Source organism: Trichosurus vulpecula, chromosome 1, assembly GCF_011100635.1.
Source record: "Trichosurus vulpecula isolate mTriVul1 chromosome 1, mTriVul1.pri, whole genome shotgun sequence".
Classification (NCBI taxonomy): Eukaryota; Metazoa; Chordata; class Mammalia; order Diprotodontia; family Phalangeridae; genus Trichosurus; species Trichosurus vulpecula.
Window position 1 is genome coordinate 319,424,205 of NC_050573.1, and position 24,523 is coordinate 319,448,727.

A 24,523-nucleotide genomic window follows, 5' to 3' on the forward strand; every position below is an offset into this window, starting at 1 on the left:
TTTGTGTGTATATATATATATATATATATATATATATATAAAACACATATATGTATATATACAGACATACACATTTATTTTATCCATATTTTGTGTCTAAGGAAAGGTACATATTTTTCTCCTGATTATCGCTTATTGAGAGCAGAGACTGATTCATTTTATTATTTATCTAGCAGCTTCTATACCTTTTGGCACAAGGTAGATGCTGAGTAATGTCTTTTCACTAACTAATTGCTATTTGTCTAAATGGTATTCAATAGGGCATACTTTAAGATTATTGAGCTTAGGAATTCCTTGATGAAGAAGTAACTTAGGGTGGAAGTATAACGATCTATGATGAAATGTCAAGGTAAGGAAGTGAATGCCAGACTAATGTGGTAGGAGCATTAATGTGTTCCATTCAGGAAGGAGCATATAGAGACCTCTTTATGGTTCTGTGGAAGTACATCTGAAATCTCTCTCTAGAATATTTGGTTGGCTGCCTTTTCTTCAGGGTCATAGCATATGTTTTTATTAAAGTAATTATTTTCTCGGAGCCCTCAGGCTCTGAGTGGTTCATTGAACTGAAAGTGAGTAATTTTTCCTGGGACAAAGAGAATAAAGCTTTATTTCTATGTGGACAGTCAACTGGGGCTTATAAAAGAAGAGAACAAGTGAAGGTGAGTCATAAGAAGGAGTGATAATGTATTGAATTCTAATTTGAGGAAGAGGTCACAGAGGAGTATTAAGGAAGTAAAGAAAATGAGAAGAAATATCTCTCAAGGGAGGAATAGAGGTTGGACTTGTGACACTATAATTTTTTGAGTTCCTAGTCTCTGAAGAGGCATTATTTTACTCTAGTATAGTAAATGAAAAAAAAAAACAATGAACTAGCCAACGAGTTAACAAGCATTTATTACATGCCAAGCACTGTACTTAACATTGGGTTTACCAAAAAATCAAAAAAAAAATCAAAATAAACAATGTCCCTGCCCTTAAGAAGCTTATATTCTAACAGAGGAAGAGATTGCATAAAATGAAGCCATAAAGATGGTGGCGAAGAAGTACCCTCTAAGAGGACAGAGTATGATTGAAGAGTCGAGACTGCAGCCTGGTGAGAAATGAGATGGCTTGCCAGTGGAAATTCTAGCAGGAAGCATCCAATAAGAGGGAGGGATACTGGGGCTAAGGGTACTTCTCAAGGTTTGGTTCAGAGCTGAAGGGATCTTTTGAAATGAAGAGTTTTCTTGGCATGATGAAGGCATCAAGACTGCAGTTTTTGGTGGACTTAGATGCAAAAAAATTCATCTCAGACTATCAAAGGATACTTTGCTTAAGAAACAAATTTGAACACAAAGGCAGCTGAAGAGGCATGGTGGAGTGCTTAGAGCTTGGTCAGGCACATGTTTTGGTACCAAATCCTATGATTCCTGCTTGTACAATTTAAGCATTTCATGAATATAAATTTCATTTCCTCACACAAATTGTGATATAAAGGACAGACACAATATCTCCCCATTTTTTCTGATATCTCCTCTTTTATATATAAGATTCTAGGTTCATAGACATGGTGTTGAAAGGGACCTTGGCTTCTAGTCCTATTCATTTCACTTTTACAGTTGGGAATACTCAGGTCCTGATAAGATTAAATGACTTAAAGGCAGGGTAAGGGGCTAAGCACCAACAAAGCATTAGAACCCAAGTCCTCTAACACTAGAACCAGTGCTCTTTGCATTCTGTCATGCTACTTGCCCAAAAACAGTGTTATGGACTCAAAGACTGGTTGAATTGAATCTTGTCTGCCTAGAAAAGAAGAGTGACAATAAATATTTTTGAGAAGTGATTGTTAAAACTTAATTACTTTTCTTTTTCAAGAGAAATTGAAAACCATCCATTTAGCTACAGTCTGAGTCAATAACAAGCTGCTTCATGTTCACTATACTCATTTCAGATTAAGGCTCTGAACTGCTTGTGATAAGCATACCAATGTTTTTCAAATAATATAAAATATTTCATCAAGTTGTGCAAGACTTTCATGGAAGTTATCTAGAAATCAAAGGCTACCATTTCAAACCAATGATTTTGCAGGCATCATGGAAAGTATAGAAGAGAATTTTGATTAACCACAGAACAGTTCTATTCTTTTTGATTTCATTCTGAAAAAGCATTTTGAACATATTGAAAAACAAGGACAATTCATTCTTTTTTCATAAAATCTCTGAAATAAGAATTTTACACATATGAGTACACTGTTGCCTTTAAACATTAGCGTTCAAGTTATTTTAGGTGCTACGGTTAAATTGACACAGTGCTGTGTTGGTCTGATGATTACTTCTTTGCAATTTCCTTAGAAATGTAGCATTTTCACGCTCTTTAATTCATTAACTTCCTACCTTGTTCTCAGGAACACATTGCAAATGTTATTTGCCCTGAAAGTAATGCCAATTTCTTTTCACAGAAGCAGATTTTTAGTCAGGATATCTGCACAACCACATTTCTTAATCTATTTGTACAATTTCTTTTGAGTGATGTAACCTCCATTGTTTTTAATGTCTCTAATCTTAAAAGTTTTCTCTCTCCCTTCCTCTCTACTTCCTTTTCCTTCCCTTTCTTTCCCTTCCCATCCCTTTCCCCTTCCCTTCTCTTCCTCCCTCCCTCCCTCTTTCCTTCCTTTCCTCCTTCCTTCCTTCTCTCCTTCCTTCCTTCCTTCTTTCCATCCTTCTCTTTTTCCTTCCTTCTTCTCTTTTCTTTCTTCCATCCCTACCTCTTTCCCTATTTGCCTTACCTCCGTCCTCACACTCACCTCTCTTTCTTTCTTTTTTCTTTATTCCAAGACCACTAGGCTTACAAGTGATGTATCGGAGAAAATATAAGATATCTCAAATGTTTTCACACAGTTTTAAGTTTTAATAAGATAAAAATGGACTATGACTTTGAACACTCTCTACCCTTAATAAAATCTATATATATATATGTAATCTAGCCAATGTGTTGTAAACCTTCTTGTGGAACTTTTATTATCTTAGAGACACTTACTAGTTTTATTTTGTTATCTATTTTTAGAGCCACAATCTTTCTATGAGTGGCTATCATTTTTTCTCATCATTCACATTCCAAATTATATATTTTAAGAAATTCTGCCAAACAAATGATCATTAGTAACATCTTGTAATTTGCTTATGTCCAACATTCATATTCTAACTTGCTTTGTTTTAAATATAATTTTACTTGAAAAAAGGAAACATTTGCTTCATGATTCAGAGTCACATTTGACCTTACACCTTTTGAATATTCCCCTTATATTGGTGGGATCATACCACAAACATGTTGCATGAGAATTCAACAACATAGAGTATACTCTGTATTATGCTATGAAAAAGAACTTCTCTGGAAGATCAAATCTTTTTTTTAATTAAGATTTTTTATTTTTAGTTTATAACACTCAGCTCCACATGATTTTGATTTTCAGATTTTCTTCCCCCCCTCTCCTTCTCCCTCCCCAAGATGGTATGGCATATGATAACTCTTCTACATATAACTTTGCATTGAACTTATTTTCAAAATAGTCAAGTTGAAAAGAAGAATTATGACCAATGGAATGAATCATAAGAGAGAAGAAACAAAACCAAAAAACAAAACAAAAACAAAAACAAAGGAGAAAAAAAAACAAAAGAAAAAAAGAGAGCAAAGAGTTTGCCTCAGTCTGCATTCAGTCTCCATAAGAAAGAATTCTCTGGATGTATATAGATAGCTCTCTCCATCATGAGTCCTTTGGAGTTGTCTTTGAACCTTGTATTGCTGAGAAGAGTGAATTCTATCAAGGTTAGTCATCAGGGAACCCATATATCTGTGGTTGTGTATAATGTTCTCCTAGTTCTGCTGCCCTCACTCAGCATTATATCATGTAGGTTTTTCCAGGATATTATGAAATCTGTATCTTGCCCAATTCTTATAGCACAATCGCATTGGATTATATTCATATACCACAACTTGTTCAGCCATCCCCCAATTGATGGATATCCCTTTGATTTCCAATTTTTTGCTACTTCAAAAAGAGCCGCTATAAATATTTTTGTACATATAGGTACTTTTCCTTCTTGTGCGATCTCTTTGGGATATAGCCTAAAACTGGTATTGCTGGGTCAAAGAGTACAAATATTTTTATAGCCCTTTGGGCATAGTTCCAAATTGCTCTCCAGAATGGCTGGATCAGTTCACAACTCCACCAGCAATGTAACAGTGTTCGAATTTTCCCACTCCTCTCCAGGATTTATCCTTTTCTTGCTTTGTCATTTTAGCTAACCGGACAGGAGAGATGTGGTACCTAAGAGTTATTTTGATTTACATTTCTCTGATCAGTAGTGATTTAGAGCATTATTTCATATGCCTAAAGATATCTTCAATTTGTTCCTCTGAAAACTGCCTGTTCATATCCTTTGACCATTTCTCAAGTGGGGAATGACTTGTATTCCTATAAATTTGGCTCGGTTCCCTGTATATTTTAGAAATGAGGTCTTTATCAGAGACACTAGTTGCAAAGATTTTCACCCTATTCTCTTCTTCCCTCCTAATCTTTGTTGCATTTGCTTTTTTACATAAAAACTTTTCAATTTAACATAATCAAAATTATTCATTTTGCATTTTGTAATGCTTTCTATCTCTTGTGTCAAGAATTCCTTGCTTTCCCATAAATCTGATAGGCAAACTATTCCTTGCTCTCCCAAATTGCTTATAGTATCAGCCTTTATTCCTAAATCATGACCCCATTTTGTCTTTATTTTGGTATATGGTGCAAGATGTTGGTCTATATCCAGTTTTGGCCTTACCATTTTCCAATTTTCCCAGCAGTTTTTGTAAAATAGTTAATTCTTAGCCCAGAAACAGGACTCTTTGGGTTTATCAAAGAGCAGGTTACTATAGTATATCATGAAACAGAATTCATGATTTCAAAGAAAATCATATATATATATATATATATATATATATATATATATATATATATATATATATACATATACATATATATACATATATACATATATATGTGTATATATATATATGTGTGTGTGTGTGTGTGTGTGTGTGTGTGTGTGTGTGTGTATGTATATGTATATGTATACATGAATGGTTCAGAATCACAGGATATAAGGAATTCCCTAAGTAGAAGGCAAAAGAATTAAAGCATTTATTCAAGCTCCAAAGGGGTAGACCCACAAACCAGTGTCCCCAATTTGGTATCCTGGCCAAAAGCTTCCAGGCCCAATAAGTCTGCCTCACAAGAGTAACCAGGATGTTAAAAAAACAAAACAAAACATGATGACATTATACCAAATCATATTTGTGCTTCCCCCCTCTAGTAAGAAGATTAGCCACTGGCCTCAAGCCCTTGCTCAGCGCTCTCTGGTTCAGATGTGGGTCAGCCCTGCTACCAGCAGTGCCTGATGCTTCAGCTCCTTCTGCTTCGGCTGTTGCTGCCACTATTGATGCCACTGCTGCTTTTCCTGCCTTCGACAGGTCTCAATCTCCAAGCTATGATCTTTCTTTTTACAGTTTCAGACATCACAAAGCATCTTCTGAGCGACCAGAACTTAAGCTCTTATGATTGGTTCTGGTCTTAGAACCTCCCCTTAGGACCCTGGGAGCTTCATGCCCACATTGGCTTAGCACTTACTAATTAGAGGACTGGGGAAAACTTAGGAGCAAAGATCTAATTGGACTTCCTTAGTTGGGCCCACTCCCTCAGGCTGATAATATAAGCAATTAGAGTGAGCATGGAATAGTTTACCTCTCAGATTTATGAAGAAGGGAAGAATTCATGACCCAACAAAAGATAGAGAGTGTTACAAAATTCAAAATAGATTAATTTCATTATGTTAAATTGGAAAATTTTTGTACAAAGCCAATGCAATTAAGATTAGGAGGGAAACAGATAATTAGAAAAGAATCTTTAAAACCAAGTCGCTGGTAAAGACCTCATTTCAAAAATATACAGGAAACTAAGTCGTATCTATAGGAATGTAAGTCATTCCAAAATTGATAAATGGTCAAATGATATTAACAGGCAGTTTTCAGAGGATGCAATTAAAGATATCTATAGTCACATGAAAAATTGCTTGAAATCACTATTGATTAGAGAAATGTAAATCAAAACTATTCTTAGATACCATATCTCTGTTGTCAGATTGGCTAACATGACAAAACAGGAAAATAATAAATGTTGGGGAGGATGTGGGAACATTGTTACATTGTTGGTGTACTTGTGAACTCATCCAGCCATGTTGGAGAACAATTTGAAACTCTGCCCAAAAGGCTATAAAAATGTGCATATTCTTCGATCCAGCAATACCACTTCTAGGACTGTATCTCAAAGCAATCACCCAAGTGTGAAATTGACCAGTATGTACGAAAATATTTATAGTAGCTCTTTTTGTGGTGGTAAAGACCTGGAAGTCGATGGGATGAACATCAGTTGGGGAATGGCTAAACAAATTGTGGTATACGAACGTAAGGGGCTATGATTGTGCTATAAGAAATGAGGAGCAGACAGACTTTATAATACCCGGGAAAGAATTATATGAACTGATGCAGAGTGAGGGGAGCAGAACCAGGAGAGGGAGATAAGAAGGTGTCTAGTTGGGAGTCATCCCTAGTTAGTCTGTAAGGACCAACTTTGATAGACTTGACTCTTCTCATCAATGCAAGGTTCAAAGAAAGCTCCAAAAAACTCATTATGAAAAAAGATATCCACATCCAGAGAAAGATTTAATGAGTCTGAATGCAGATTGAGGCAAACTATTTGCTCTCTTTTTTTCCCTTTCTTTTTTGGTTTTGTTTCTTCTTTCTCATGATTCATTCCACTGGTTATAAATCTTTACAACTTGACTATTATGTAAATAGTTTCAGTGTGAAGGTATATGTAGAACCTACATCAGATTCCATGCCATCTTGTAGGGGGAGGGTTGAGGGGAGGGAGGGAGACCTGGGACACCACCCTACACCTATTCCAATGAGAGAGAAAGAGCTTCTCATGTATTGATTGCCTTAAAATATAGTATTTGACTACTGCATCTTGTGTACCTAACTTATTCCACTGATCCATGACTCTGTTTCTTAGCCAGTACCAGGCAGTTTGGGTAACTGCTGCTTTATATTCCAGTTTAATATCTGCTATGGCTAGGCCACCTCCCCTAGCATTTCTTTTCATTAATTCCCTAGATATTCTAGACATCTTGTTCTTCCAGATTAATTTTGTTATTCTTTTATCCAGCTCTCTAAAATAATTTTTGGTAGTTTGATTGGTATGGTACTGAATAAATAAATCAATTTAGGTAAAATTGTCATTTAGAGTATATTAGCTGAGCCTAACCATGAGCAACCAGTGTTATTCCATTTATTTAGATCTGACTTTATTTGTGGGAAAAGTGTTTCATAATTATCTTCACATAAGCCCTGGGTTTGTCTTGGCAGATAGACTCCCAAATATTTTATAGCATCTACAGTAACTTTGAATGGAATTTCTCTTTCTATCTCTTGCTGTTGGGCTTTGTTAGTAATGTATAGGAATGCCAAGGATTTATGTGGGTTTATTTTATATCCTGCGACTTTGCTAAAGTTATTTATTATTTCAAGTAGTTTTTTTTTTTACTTTATTCTCTAGGATTCTCTAAGCAAATCATCATATCCTCCACAAAAAGTGATATTTTAGTTTCCTCTTTGCCTATTCTAATTCCTTTACTTTCTTTTTCTTCTCTTATTGCTATAGCTAACATTGCTAGTACCAGATTGAATAATAGGGGTGATAATGGACATCCTTGTTTCACCCCTGATCTTGGGAATGCATCTAGCTTATCCCCACTACAAATAATGCTTGTTGATGGTTTTAGGTAGATGCTATTCATAATTTTAAGGAAGGCTCCATTTATTCCTATGCTTTCTAGTGTTTTTTTTTTTAACAGGAATGGGTGTTGTATTTTTTCAAAGGCTTTTTCTGCATCTGTTGAGATGATCATATGTTTTCGGGCCAGGTTTCTTGTTGATATGATCAATTATGCTTTTCCTAATATTGAACCAGGCTTGCATTCTTGGAAAAAATCCTGCCTTGTTGTAGTGTTTTATTCTCATGATAAGTTGTGGCAATCTTTTTGCTAATATTTCATTTACATTTTTTGCATCTATATTTTCCTTTCTCTGTTCTTACTCTCCCTTGTTTGGTTTTTAGTACCATATTTGTGTCATAAAAAGAATTTGGTAGGATTGCTTTTTCACCTATTTTCCCAAACAGTCTATAAAGTATAGGAATGAATTGTTTTTTATCGTTTGATAAAATTCACATGTGAAAGCATCTGGCCCTAGAGATTTTTTCCTAGGGAGTTCATTGAGAGCTTGCTCAATTTCTTTTTCAGAGATGGAGTTATTTAGGAATTTTACTTCCTCTTCTGTTAACCAGGGCAATTTATATTTTTGTAGATATTCATCCATATCTCTAAGGTTGTCAAATTTATGGGCATAAAACTGGGCAAAATAATTCCTAATTATTGTTTTGATTTCCTCTTTATTGGAGGTGAATTTTGATGGTGGTAATTTGATTTTCTTCTTTCTTTTTTTTAATCAAACTGACCAAAGGTTTATCAATTTTATTGTTTTTTTCATAAAATGAGCTCTTGGTTTTATTTATTAATTTGATAGTTTTCTGGATTTAATTTTATTAATCTCTCCCTTGATTTTCAGTATTTCTAATTTGGTATTTAATTGGGGATTTTCCGTTTTTTCTTTTTCTAGCTTTTTCTGTTGCATGCCCAATTCATTGATTTCCTTTTTCTCTATTTTGTTCAAGGAAGTATTTAGAGATATAAAACTTCCCCTAAGAAATGCTTTTGCTGCATCTCATAAGTTTTGGCATGTTGTCTTATTATTGTCATTCTATTGAATGAAATTATTACTTGTTTCTATGATTTGTTCCTTGCCCCACTCATTCTTTAGAATTAGATTATTTAGTTTCCAATTAATTATTAGCTTATTTTTCCATGGTTCTTTTTTATAAGTAATTTTTATTGCATCATGATCTGAAAAGGATGATTTGACTACTTCTCCCTCTCTGCATTGGATTGTGAGGTTTTCATGCCCTAGTACATGGTCAGTTTTTGAGAATGTGCCATGTACCACTGAGAAAAAAGTATATTCCTTTTTCTCCCCATTCACTTTTCTCCAAAGGTCTATCATATCTGCCTTTACTAAAGTTCTATTCACCTCCTTAACTTCTTTCTTGTTTATTTTAAGGTTAGATTTATCAAGTTCACAGAGGGGAAGTTGAGGTCACCCACCAGTATGGTTTTGCCATCTTTTTCTTTCTGTAACTCCCTAACCTCTCCTCTAAGAATCTGCATGCTTTACCACTTGGTGCATATATGTTAAATAATGATATTGGCTCATTGTCTACGGTGCCTTTTAATAGGATGTAGTGTCCTTCCTTATCTCTTTTATTTAGATCTATCTTTGCTTTTGCTTTGTCTGAAATTGGGATTGCTACCCCTGCTTTTGTTTATTTTAGCTGAAGCCAAATATATTCTACTCCAGCCTTTTACCTTTACTCTCTGTGTATCCCCCTGTTTCAAATGTGTTTCTTGTAAACAATATATTGTAGGATTGTGGTTTTTAATCGTTTCTGCTACCGGCTTCCTTATTATGGGAGACTTCATCCCATTCACATTCACTGCTATGATTACTATCTGTGTCTTTTTCTCCATCCTATTTCCCCCCATTTATGCTTTTATTTCTGCCTTTCCCCTTCCACTCCTCAACAGAATTTTGTTTTTGACAACCACTGCCTTCCTCAGTTTACCTTCCTTCTTGATTTCCCTCCTTTATCTTCCCATTTACCCCTGGCTACTTCTTCCCTCCCTTCTGAGTACTCCTGCCCCTTTTTCCCTTTCCCCTCCCACTGCCTGTGGGACGAGTTATATTTCTGTATGTATCAGGGTATATTATTCCTTTTTTAAACAAAATCTGATAAGAATAAAGCTCAAATGCTGCTCTTCTCCTTCCCCTCTTTCCTGCTACTACAATATGTTTTTGGTCCTCTTCATGTGATGTAGTTTACCCATTTCTACTACCTACTCACCTCTTCTCCCAAACCATCCCTTTATATCTCTTAATTATATTTTTTATCGTTATATTGGTTATTTTATACTGATACCCACAGTCTATGAATATCCCTTTCAATTGTCATAATAAGTATACTATTCTCAAGAGTCACACACACACACACACACACACACACACACACACACACATATATATATATATATATATATATATATATACACACGTAATATGTATAACATATATAAAACAAAACAATCCTATGTAGGGATGTAACTCATTAGCCTTATTAATTAAATAGGGGTCTTTCCCCCATTTATCTTTTCATGTCCCTTTTGAGTTTTGTATTTAGAAATTAAATTTTCCATTGAGCTCTGGCCTTTTCAGCAGCAAGGTCTGGAATCCCCTTATTTCACTGAATGTTCATCTCTTTGCCTGGAAATTTATGCTCATTTTTGCTGGGTAGTTGATCCTTGGTTGTAGCCTCAGGTTCTTTGTATTTTGGAATATCATATTCCAATTTCTCCAGTCATTTAATGTAGAAGCTGAAAGATCCTGTGTGATCCTGACTGTAGTTTTGTGATATTTGAATTGTTTCTTTCTAGTTGCTTGCAGTATTTTCTCCTTGACCTGGTAGTTCTGGAATTTGGCTATAATATTTCTTGGAGTTTTCAATTTTGGATCTTTTTCAAGGGGTGATTGATAGCTTCCTTTGATAACTTTAGCCTCTGGTTCTAGGACCTCCAGGCACATTTCCTTAATGATTTTATGAAAGATACTGTCCAGACTCTTTTTTTTCATCAAAGCTTTCAGGTAGTCCAATAATTCTTAGATTGTCTCTCCTGGATATATTTTCCAGATCACTTGTTTTTTTTCAATCAGATATTTCACATTTTCTTCTGTTTTTTCATTCTTTAGTTTTATTTGACTCATTCTTGATGATAGAGTCATTAGCTTCTAATTGCCCAGTTCTGATTTTTAATATTTTGTTTTCTTCCTTTATCTTCTCTAAATCTTTTCCCATTTGGTTAATTTTACTTTTCAATGAGACATGTTCTCCATTTATATTCTAATTCTCCTTAATCAATTCACCAATTTTACTTTTTAAAGTTTTTTTTTCTCCATGAATTTTTTTTCTATTTTTTTCCATTTTTTCTTTTACCTCCCTAATTTGTTTCTAAACTCCTCCTTGAGTTCTTCCAGGAATGCTTTCTGTTCTGGAGACCAGTTCACTTTCTCTTTTGAGGTTTCAGATGTGGGTATAGTGTCCATGTTGCCCTCTTTTGAATTGTCATTTTGATCTTCCCTATCTCCATAATACAAATCAATCAACTTTGAAAGCTTCTTACTGTTCTTTTTCATGGTTTTTTTTTTTGTCCTCCTGGTTTCTGAAGTGGATCTCTGTTTCTGGGGCTCAGGGGCCTCTGTCCCATGTTTCTTGTGCTGAGACTTATCTTTATGTGCTATGGCCTCTGGTTTCGTGAGGTGTGGGAGAGGGGTAGTCTGGTTACTATGAATCTCCTTTTCCCCAGGACTGTTCTATAGTGTGAATGATCTCAGCGCTTGTCTGGGTTGGTGTCTGCCATGTGCCCTGCCTGTGTGTAACCAGAATGGCCTTTGTTTTCTTTGAATGACTCAGCTTACCTCATTGAGCTTCCCTGGACGCTGTGGCTTGCTCTTCCGGGGCGGGAGGCCCGGGGAGCATGCCGGGAAGCAGACAACTTCCTGTGTGATGAGTCATGGGGCTGGCTGAGGGGAGGTGTTAATGTCTATGCTAGGGGGAGGGGCCAACTCAGGAACCAATCGGCCCTGGTCATTCGGGCGGAGCTTGATGATGTCAAAAACCCTATAAGAGGGGAGAGGACAGCTTGAAGAGTTTTCTTTTCCTTTTCCGGTTGGAGCCAGCGACAGTTACATCGTCAGTTACAGCGACAGTTACATCGTCAGTTACAGTTGCAGCTTCAGTTACAGACACAGACACAGCTGAAGCAGGAGCTGCCAGTAGCAGAGCTGATCTACGGGAGGAAGCTGAACAAAGACTTCAGGCCAGTGGGTAATATGGAATATGATATATCCATTCTATATTATTCAACACACAATATCTTTTCACTTCTTTGCCCTTGAAATGTGACCCATTGTCACTTTGAATCTGCATTGGGGTTCCATAATATAAACTTACAATATCTAGAGTTTTACAGGTGTTTTTCTGAGTTGCGTCTTTATAAGGACAAGCCACTAGTACACCTGAATAGGTGTCAACACACGTACATACATATTTACATCCTTTATCCTGGGGTAGTGGGCCAATATAATCTATCTGCCAAATTTGGGCTGGAACTTTTCCCCTTGCTATTTCTCCAGTAACTATCCTAGGAAGAGTTCGTTCTTTTTCTAATTGGCATATACAACACTCCTCTGTTATTTGTTTTAACAACGCATGAGAAATACTGATACCTCGATCCTGTGCCCATCGATGGGTGGCCTGGACCCCTAAATGGCCAGCAGTCTGGTGGACCCATCTTGCTAAGGCTGGGTCATCAGTTGGAGTCGGAGTAGGGACAATACATTCAGTAGCAATCTTTGCTAGTCGATCCGCATGTGCATTGTACTCACGTTCTGGTGTGGTCAGGGTTGCATGAGCATCAACATGAAAAACTGACAGATCTGTAACCAAAGACATGTCCCATATATTTTCCCATAACTCTTTACCCCAAACTTGTTTGCCATGAATCTCCCAATTCTGATTCCTCCATATAGGCATCCACGTAGCTAATCCATTAGCTACCGCCCACGAGTCAGTAAATATATGACACTGTCCTCCTTTCTCTGCTCTGATGGCCTGATGCACTGCCATCAGTTCAGCATATTGGCTACTTCCACCTATCCCAGAACTTTCCAGAGTTCTCCTCGTACAGGGGTTATAGGCTACTGCTTTCCAATGTCTCTTCTGTCCTAAATATTTTGCTGTCCCATCAGTAAACCAAGCATGTTTCTTCTGTTCTTCATTTAGTCCGTCATATCCATTATTCCATTTCACTAAGGATGGTACCATCTGTTGCTTAGATTCAAGGGGCTTTTCATTGCTCTCAGTATCAATGTTCGCCACAGATTCATGTAGAGCAGAAACTCCATTTTTGCCTGCTCTGGACCTATTCTGAATATACCACTTCCATTTGATTATGCTTGCCTCTTGTGCATGTCCAATTCTGTGAGAAGCTGGGGTACTCATCACCCAAGTCATAATTGGAATTCCAGGCCTTAATACCACTTCATGACCCAGAGTTAGTTGCTCAGTTTCTACTAAAGCCCAATATGCAGCTAACAGCTGCTTCTCAAAAGGTGTATATTGCACTCCAGATGAGGGCAGTTTCCTTGACCAAAAGCCTAAAGGTACACTTCGGCTTTGTTGTTTTTGCCACAGACTCCAATTTGCATAGTCATCTTGTACAGTCACTTGTAACTCCACTGGCCCATTTTGCATAGGCCATAAGTCTAGAGCTAATTGAATAGCAGCCTTTGCTTCCTCAAAAGCTCTACTTTGTTCAAGTCCCCAGTCAAATTCATATTTCTTTCTGGTGACTTTATACAAGGGTTTTAAAATCTGTCCCAAATGTGGGATGTGGTGTCTCCAATAACCAAACAGCCCTATGAACTTTGGGCCTCTTTCTTATTGGTAGGGGTGGGAAAATCCTGGATTTTTTGTCGAGCTTGTGGGAGAATTTCTCGCAGTCCTCTATTCCACTGTATCCCCAAGAATTTTACAGTTTGAGCTGGCCCTTGAACCTTTGCGGGGTTGATTTCCCATCCTTTGCTTTTCATATGGTCAATTAATAATGCTAAACTCTCCTCCACCTCCTTTATATTCTTTCCCTGTATCATGATGTCATCTATGTAATGTGTAAGCTGTACACCAGGTAACTTTAATTCATCCAAATGTTCAGCTACAATCCTGTGGCAAATAGTTGGGCTATGAATATATCCTTGCGGCAGGCGTGTAAATGTATACTGTCGGCCTTGCCAAGTAAAAGCAAACTGATTCCATTGCTTGGGGTCTATTGGGATTGTAAAGAAGGCATTGGCCAAATCAATAACTGCATACCAAGTCCCTTCACGTTTTTGTATTCTCTCTATTAAAGTAACCGTGTCTGGGACAGCAGCATACAAGGGAGGAGTCACTTTGTTCAGCTGTCTATAATCTACTGTCATCCTCCATGTTCCATCTGACTTTCGGACTGGCCAGACAGGGTTGTTCCATTGAGTAGTTGTAGGGACTAACACTCCTGCCTCAACACATTCTCTTATAGTGTTGGCAATTTCATCTTGCCCACCTGGCACACGATATTGCCTCAAAGTAATTACTTCAGAAGGTTCGGGCAAAGTGATTGGATCCATCTTGATTTTCCCCACTAAGACTGCATTAATGCCTATTTTCCTCACAGCAAATTGGTATTTCCCTTCAGGTAAATTTAAGGTCATACCCTTCAAAATGTCTATTCCAATGATGTATTCAGGAATAGGCACAATAACCACACTATATTCTTTCTTGGGCAACTGTCCAATTTTCATCATCAATTTAACTTGTCTGGCTGATATTTCAGTCCCTCCTAGTCCTGTAATGGTAATAGGAGTTCCATGGCTGAACTTGTCTGGATTTCCATAAATAAGGGTGGCCTCGGCCCCAGTATCTATTAATGCCTCAGTTACCGTACTTGACCCATTTTTCCAATATATGGTCAAGTTAATGTGAGGTCTGCAATCCAGCCTGTGTATTTCCTTAATTTGGACTGGGGCTCGGCCTGTTCCCTAGTATTCCCTTTCATATGATTCACTTGGGTTTGAAGGTTCAACATCTGTAGTATTTGCAGGAGCAGTTCTTATTTCCCTATCTCTCCTGTTATCAAGGCCTTTATCTCTGTACATTCTATATAATTCATTGGTTGGAATTCCATCTATCATTTCAAAACCTACTCCTGCTCTCAATAAAGCAGTAAACATTTCTTTCCTTGTTACTCTCCTTTGGCGCCAAGTTTGCTGGTTATTCACCCTTCTCTCTCGAGGAGATCTATCCCCTCCCCAGTCACCTAAGTCATGTAACTGTAAAATCTTATTTATCACTGTTGTAAGACGGCTCCCTACTTCTCCAAGTAATAAATTCAAAATTAATTGTTTATAAGCAGGGGGAGCTGTCTTAATTATTAAATTCCTATGAGGCAGTTCCATTGAATCATTGTAATATTTGTCTGCAGTTCCTGTCATAATGGCAGTCTTCATTACCTCCTCCTTTAGTCTCATGATACAATCTCTAAGTGAATACCAGGGTCTGTGCTCAGTGGGCCACATAGAATCAGTAGCATATCTCTTATTGCATCCCACAGCGGCTAATGCCAACAGAGTAGTCCTGCTATCACCATCTCCTTGCTGATGATGTTCCCTAAAAGCTTGTTGAACTAGAGGATCATGGCTGATACCTATGAATCTCATGCAGTCTGTCCCATCTACTGATATTCCACCGGCCCCTTGATCACTGAGTCTTACCATCCAAGATATCAATGGTTCTCCTATTCTTTGGCTGAATCTACTCAAAATATCTGTGACCTCTTGCGGTGAGAAATCTTCCTGAATTTCCCTTGTAACTGAATCTTCACCTCGGGTTTCTGTCTTCCTCCTTTGTATGGGTCGAGCCCTTGTCTGATCATTTAACCATCTCCTATTCTCTGTGTGAGGCACATCCTGAACCCCAGTAGTGTTTTGTGCCTCAACCCCTAACATTGTCTCATTCTCTCCCCACTCACTTCCTCTGCCACCATGGCTAGGACGAAGCAGGCAGTCAGGCTCTTTCTGGGCTGGGTTGAAATGCACTCTGGGCTTTTTTGGTCTCCTGTTGCTCTTAGCCACATTAATAGAAAAGTTCTCATTTGAGTCAGTTTGGTCTCCTGCTATCTGAGATTCCTCTTCTTCCTGTGGGGTAGGAGTGCCCCCATGTCTTTCACTTAATCTCAATCTTTCGTATACTAGCCGGTAGGCTGATAACACTATCCAGCTTTGCCTAGATAGTGATGCCCCTGACTGAATCCCAACTTCTCGTAAACACTTTTCCAAATCCCTAGGATCTCCTCTCCGTAGCCTTGGTTCCCAGTTTTCACAGGGTCCAGCTTTTTTAGCCAATTCTTTTGCTAGGGAGGAATAAAATGGATCCTCCCATCCTGGGATATTCATCTCTTCCTCTGAAATTGTTCTGCTTCTAAATAGAGATCTTATACCTAGCGATCCTGTTCGTGACGCCAAATGTATCAGGAGGGCAGAGTTTATAATCTCAAAGAGGATCATAAACATGTCTGAAAGGTTCGGAACCGCCGGATATAAGAAACTCTCAAAGTAGAAGGCAGAAGAATCAAAACATTTATTTAGGCTCCACAGTAACCAACCCATGAACCAGAAGCCCCATTTTGATATGTTGATCAAAATCTTCCAGGCCCAATAAGTACGCCTTGCAAGAGTAACCAGGAGGCTACAGAGAAGCATGATTGCGTAAAGCAAAATCATGCTTCCCCCTCGATGGTAATAAGATTACCCACTGGCCTGAAGTCTTTGTTCAGCTTCCTCCCGTAGATCAGCTCTGCTACTGGCAGCTCCTGCTTCAGCTGTGTCTGTGTCTGTAACTGAAGCTGCAACTGTAACTGACGATGTAACTGTCGCTGGCTCCAACCGGAAAAGGAAAAGAAAACTCTTCAAGCTGTCCTCTCCCCTCTTATAGGGTTTTTGACATCATCAAGCTCCGCCCGAATGACCAGGGCCGATTGGTTCCTGAGTTGGCCCCTCCCCCTAGCATAGACATTAACACCTCCCCTCAGCCAGCCCCATGACTCATCACACAGGAAGTTGTCTGCTTCCCGGCATGCTCCCCGGGCCTCCCGCCCCGGAAGAGCAAGCCACAGCGTCCAGGGAAGCTCAATGAGGTAAGCTGAGTCATTCAAAGAAAACAAAGGCCATTCTGGTTACACTGTGCAAAACCGTGTCTGGTGTCCTTGCATGGATATTAGTTAGGTCCATCCACTGGGGCTCAGTTACTCTGGTTCTGCAGAGGTTAGGGCTTCTGGGACACCTCTCTTCTAGCACTAGTCTCCTTCTGCCACCACAGGCAGGGCCCTCTCTCCCACTTCTCTTGCTACTGAAGCCCCACTTCAGGCTTCTCTGTTTCTCTGGAGGTATTATTCTTTGTGTTTATTCAAAAGAGGGATAAGAGCTGTTTTACCTGCACATTATGACTCCTGGAAGTTCCAGAAGGTGAGTTTCAAACCTTTAGACTGTGGGTTGGCAGCCTCTGGGCTAGCTGCTCCTGCAGCTGCAAGCTCTGGACTGGGACAGACTTCTGTCCTGGGCTGAGAGGCCTGGGCCTCAATCATGGCCATAGTCGGTACTTCTGCCCTGGGCCTGTTCCTTGTCCAGGCATTTCTCTTACCCAGTGTCCTCCCAGACCTGTGGGCTGGCTTGATTGCTCTGCTGTTCCTGGTTGGTTTGGTCTGGTGGTGTTCTATGTGCCTGGCAGTCCTACCCCTCTCAGTCTATTAGTGGCTTCAATCTCTCTCAAATCTGCTCAGATTCACTTTTTCATATGTATCTGACAGAATTTGTGAGAGAACTCTGGTAGTTCCTTCCTTTCATAGCACCATCTTGGCTCTGTCCCCCAAGATCAAATCTTCTAATCATTAAAAAAAGCTGTTTACCTGTGCAATAAGATGACATTGGTCATTTTTGATTTGTACTGCAACCATTAAGTGTTAGGGGTGAAAATGCAGATCCACTTGCAAGCAGTAACTATATATTTTTTGAATTCTTTGTTTTGCTCTGCTCTGTTTTGTTTTGCTTTTTGTTTTGAATTTTTAGTTAGTTCCATTGGGTAGAACTAATTAGCCAATAATGAAGTTATATCAGTAATTGTCAGGGTACAAGTAAGAAAATTTTTGGCAGTGATTTTTTTTATTGTAAGCTCAATGTTAAAACAGACTATAAAGTAGAATACATGTGTCTCATCCAACTTATAAATTCATTCTCTATTTTTTCACCTTATAATAAAATATAGTTTTTGCATTTCTCCCACTTACAATTACTTTAAAATTTACCAGGTGAAAATCAGTCATCAATTTCAATACTGTAAAGTAATAATGGACTCTGGATAGAAATTTATATCAGTTTTTTATTTCATCTAATATATAATTTTCATAGATAATAAATATGAAGTAGGGCAAAATTTTTCATTTTATGAAGTTTCTGGTTTTCCCCATTTATCATCATCATCATCATCATCACCATTAGTTAGCACATTTGCAAATTGGGACATTCAATGTCATAAGAAAGTTCTTATTCTAAAAATGAGTTCTTAAAATGATAACTGAATTAAGACTCCACATTGCCTTTAAGATAAAAGAATAGTATTGAAAATGATATCCTTCATTATTTTCTTCATCAGCATGTTATATCTAGAAAGAAGCATAATTGTAAAAATTAAATGGACAGAAATTGTCATGTTTATTTTTAAAACTAATATGCATTATCTTAAGTGATCAAGACACCCTAATTAAATTTCTATTTTCATCATTAGGTTTGTTTAAACAATGTAATAAAAATGAGATGTAATTTTAGAGAATTATTTGTTTTCATTATTAAATTTGTAAGAAGATAGTTAAAAACATAATTACAGAAACAACATTTCTTTGAGTGAATAGTACACATTTTTTTTTTAGTATTAGGTGCACTCAAAGTAAAAACACAAGCTGGTAGAAAATAACATTATGTATTAACATAATAATATTGGTACTCTCCTCTGCCTAAATTATTACCTGGTAGAAGAATAGTTAATTAGGGAGAAATATTCAATCCTTTCCAAAATTGAGGCTACTACTTAATAAACTAAGTGCATCTGGAGACAAATGTGTTTTGTTAGGATGAACCATTATCCTTGAAGCAGTGGTGATGTCAGTGTATTGAGTATTATTGATACATTTTATTTTACTGAAAGAAAGTTTGAGAGCTCAAAGGCAGTTGCAAATATTGAAGGGCAAGGAAGTTTGACAATACATACTTACACTATCTTTTTTTTATCAGAACAATCCATAAAAGCTTGAGCATGATGGCCTTACAAAGCATACAGTTCCTTTCAGTAAATACGTGTCTTCTTTGTCATTAAAAATTTACCTCCTTAAGAGAATACTAATAATGGTGATCATGATAATAACCATACTAGTAATAACCATTTCAGTTTGTAGATTGTACTCTACTTTTCTCCTTTTAACCACATATTAATAATTTCTAGAATTTACATATGTAAAGAGAAATCACTTATCTCTTTCCACTCTCCTGGATGCTAAGAAAACAAATACTGAATACTTACTTTCTGGAAATGAAACTGTTGGCACTGCATGGATTATCTGTCAATGAGACCTAGAGATTGAATTTTCCTTGAGCAAAAAAAAAAAAAACAAAAAACAGAGTACATTCAGACATCCCCTTGAAAGACTAGGACTAGGATATAATAGAACCTAGTGGGTAGAATAGAGTGTTGGATAGGGACATAAGAAAACCTTAGTTTAAATCTTATCTCAGACACTTACTAGCTCTGTGACCCTGGGAAAATCATTTAAATTCTACTTCAATTTCTTCAACTGTGAAATAGTGGTAATATTACCTGCCTCACCAGGGTTGTTATGAGGATAAAATGAGATAATAATTGTAAAGCACCAAGCACAGTGATTGGAACACAGAAAATACTATGTAAAATATCATTATTATTAGCAGCAGTATTTGACTGATTCATTTCAGAATGAATCTCTTCAAAAACCTTCTGTTGTGTTTTAAAGGTTAAAAACAACAAGGTCATCCTGTTGGAGAAGGCATAGGAATCAAGATGGAAAGTTATAACTTCTGAGTAGGAGTAACCCACTAGATCTCTTAGGATCTGAATTCTGACTGATTTTATCAATTAACCATACTACTTTGGCCCTAATAAATTAAGTTCTCTGGAACTCATTTTTCTCACCTAAAAGTTCTGATAATAGTATTTGTCCTCAGGCCTTATGAAACTGATGTGAGGGCAACATAAAACAGCAAATGTGAAAGTATCTTTTGAAACCATGAAGAGGAGGGGGTGGAGCTGAGAAAGCAAAGGAAAAGCAGGGAATTGCCTGAGTTCTCCCTCAAACCCCTCCAGATATCTTTAAAAAATGACTCTAAACAAACTTGAGAGCAGCAGAACCCACAGAATGACAGAGTCAAAAAAATTTCCAGCTGAAGGCAAACTGGAAGGTAGATAGGAATGGTCTGATGGGCCAGGCTGAGAGAGGGGCACCATGGCATGCCAGCACAGACAGTGAGAGTAGGCTGCAGGGGACTGAATCACTGGAAGCTGTGATGGTTTCCAGACATCTCACCTCACAAACTCTGAAGACAACTTAGAAAGTCAATAGGAAAAGTCTGTCAGGACCTGGGTGAAAGAGGAGCAAGGTCCAACTTATAACCATTATGGAAAGTAGCTTGAAACTAAGCCTCAAAATTTGTGAAACTGCATCCACTTTACTCATATACAACAGTTCTTGGTCTATATCTGAAAGAAATAAAAAAATATATAATGACCAATATGTATAACCAATGTGTATGTACCAATATGTACTATGTATGACCAACATGTATGTGTATGTGTGTGTGTACTCAGAGAGAGAGATACACAGAGAGAGAACTATAGCTATAAAGATATACACATACACATATACACACAAACATATATGTATATACCTATACTTATATGTATATATACATATATATATAGGTATGTATATGTATGTGTGCATGTATAACAGATCTTTTTGTAGTAGCAAGAAAAGAAGGAGGACATGTTCACCAGTCATATTAGAGGATAGCTAAAACAAATTATGGCATATGAACATAAAGTAATACTATTGGACCATAAAAATGATGAGTAACAGTTTCGTGGAGAAACTGAGATCCTTATGAAAAGATACAGAGTGAAGAGAACTGAACTAGCAGAAGAATTTACACAATGACAGTCATAAAGAAATATGAAAATGAAAAAGCTAAGAATTCTTTAATGTAATGGCAAATCTTGATTCCAGTTGATCAAAGATGAAGCATGCTACCCAAATGAAATAATGAGATATATTTTAGAATGTGTCTGAAGTACAGATTTATTTTACTTGACTATCCATATTTTGGGAAGCTTTTTTAATGTTTACTTTCATTGGTAATGTTTATTTTGAGATTGGGGAATATTATAATAAGAACACACACACATATATTCTAATTTCATGTTTGGAAAATATTTAAATTTAAGATTACAAACACCTGTTTTCACCTGAGGTAGCAATGGTTGGAAGTTGTGAAAATATGCTATCACATTTTTTAAATTTATTTTTTTATGTTTAGTTTACAAAACTCAGTTCCACAAGTTTTTGAGTACCAAATTTTCTCCCCTTCCCTCTCCTTCTCCCCAAGACTGTAATCCAATAGAGTTATTACATATACCTTCGCATCAAACTTATTTACACAAAAGTCAAATTATAAAGAAGAATTATAACCTATGGAATGAATCATGAGAAAGAAAAAGCAAAACCAAAAAGAAGAGGAAAAAAGGAGAGAGAGCAAATAGCTTGCCTCAATCTGCATCCAGACTTTGTAATTCTTTTTCTGTATGTGGATAGCTTTTTTCCATTATGAGTCTTTTGGAGCTGTCTTTGAACCTTGTATTGATGATGAAAGCCAAGTCTATCAAAGTTAGTCATCACAGTTACTATGTGTCTGTAATCATGTATAATTTTCTCCGGGTTCTGCTCCCCTCACTCAATGCTATTAAGTTTTAAGAAAAAGAAATACATTTTAACAATTAGAGACATTCAAATGAGTGATCACTACTGTAAGACATATTGGATCTTCCTTACACAAAGCTTTAATCATAGGAATATATATGTATATATGTGTATATATATATATATATATATATATATATATATATATATATATACATACTATATATATATATATACATACTATATATATATACATATGTGTGTGTATACTATAAATATATAAGCATGTGTGTGTATATGTGTAAAGATTCTTTTCATGTGTGGGTAGACTGGATAATCACAGAGGTCCTTTCTACTTTATGTTTCATGATTCCTACAGACACTAACGTTTTTAGCTCCTGTTGAGGTATATGATATTGAGAGAATATAACAAATATATTTTAATTACTTAAATTATAAATGTCAATATTTTATTAGAAATGTATTTTCTACTCTATTGAGTGGAGAATGGATCTAAGAAAGTATGGTCAATAATTTAAAAATGTTAAAATATTGCTCCTAAATACTATTTACATTTCCCTAAAGAGGTTTTTTATTTTTATTCAGAACCTTTTCAGCATTAAGCTAATTTTTTATGTTAATGAAGTGAAATAACTCTTATTAGAATGAATTTTTCAATGTTAAAAATACACATTTGTTTCATCATCAATACAGGTATGTACACATTTTCATATAGTTAGAAGCCCTCAACTCTAATCAGACCTAAATGACTTTATTTTTAACTACTGTGTATGTAACCAAGCCCTGTGGATCCCTATTTGTTCATGTTAACAGAAGAGGAAATTTTATAGACAAGTAAATTTCATGGGGGAATGGATATGTTTTCAAATGGAAAATTTCAGTCACCCATGAAATTAAAGAGAAAAAGGTTATTAGGGGGGAAAAGTTTATCAATTATAAATCTTGCCTGCCCTTCTTAGATCTTCTATATAAACTTTCCATCATCATGATTACTGATAATGCAACCACTGAACCACAGAATAGGAGAGAGCAGAAGAAGTTTACAGTAAAGGTAAAGGTGGTTTGGAATTTTCTTTAGAATTTTCTGTTTAAAGGATTTTATCACAAATTTGCCCTCAGAATATGTGAAAAATATATTATGATAATAATTTACCATCTTTTTATTCATTTTATTTAATATTTTATTTTCCCCAGTTACATCTAAAAATATTATTTATTTTTTTTTTAAATTTGGGTTCTAAATTCTCTCCCCTTTACCCTCCCTATGCCCCCCTTACTGATAAGGCAAACAATTTGATATGCGTTAAACATGCAGAGTCATGCAAAACATTTACATATCAATCATGTTTCAAAAGTAAACATAAAACAAAAAAACAAGAAAAATTAAGTAAAAAAATTCTTAAATCTGTATACAGACACCTTCAGTTCTTTCTCTGGGGAATCATAGTATTTTTCATCATAAGTCCTTCACAGTTGTCTTGGAACATTGTATTGCTGAGAATACCTAAGCCATTCACAGCTGGTCATCTTACAATATTGCTGTTACTTTGTTCACAGTACATTTCATTTTCCATTAGCTAATGCTAAGTCTTTCTAGGTTTTATTTTTCACTGAAAGCATCCTGCTCATCATTTTTATAGCACCACAGTGTTCTATCATACTTACATACCACAATGTGTTCAGGCATTCCCCATTTCATGGACATCACCTCAATTTCAAATTCTTGACCTCCATGAAAGAGGCATTTTAAATATTTTTGTGTATATTGGTCCTTTTCCTTTTTGTAATCTCTTTGAGGGCACAGTCAGTCGTAGTATTGCTAGGTCAGTGGGTGTGCATGGTTTTATAACCACTTGGGCATAGTTCCAAATTGCTTTATAGAATGATTGAATCTGTTCACGACTCCATCAACAATGCATTAATATCCTATTTTCCCCACATCCCCTCTACCGTTTGTTATTTTCCTTTTATCTCCTATTAGCCAATCTAATAGCTATGAGGCAATACCTCAGAATTGTTTTTATTTGCATATCTCCAGTCAATAGTGAGTTACAATGTTTTTGTATCTATAAATGGCTTTGATTACTTCATCTGAAAACTGTCTACATGACCCTTTATCAGTTGAGGAATGGTGCTCATTTTTTTTAGAAATGTGACTCAGTTTTATGTTGGAGAAATGAGGATTTTATCAGAGAAACTTGTTTCAACATTTTTTCCCAGTTAATATCACTATTTCCCTCCATCCTATTCCTCCCCACCCTGTTTATTCTACTCTCTCTCTCCTTTCACCCTTTCCCTCCTCAAAAGTGTTCTGCTTCTGACTACTCCTTCCCGCAATCTGCCTTCCCTTCTATCACCCCCTTCTCTTGTACCCTTCCCTTTCTACTTTCCTGTAGGGCAAAATAGATTTCTGTATGCAATTGAGTATATATGCTATTCCCTCTGTGAGCCAATTACAATGAATATAAGGTTAACACATTTCCCCTCATCTTCCCCCTCTTCCTCTCGACTATAAGAGCTTTATCTTACCTCTTTGAAGGAAGATGGCTTACCCCATTCCACTTCTCTCTTTCCCTTTCTCCCAGTATATTCCTCTCTTACACTTTAATTTT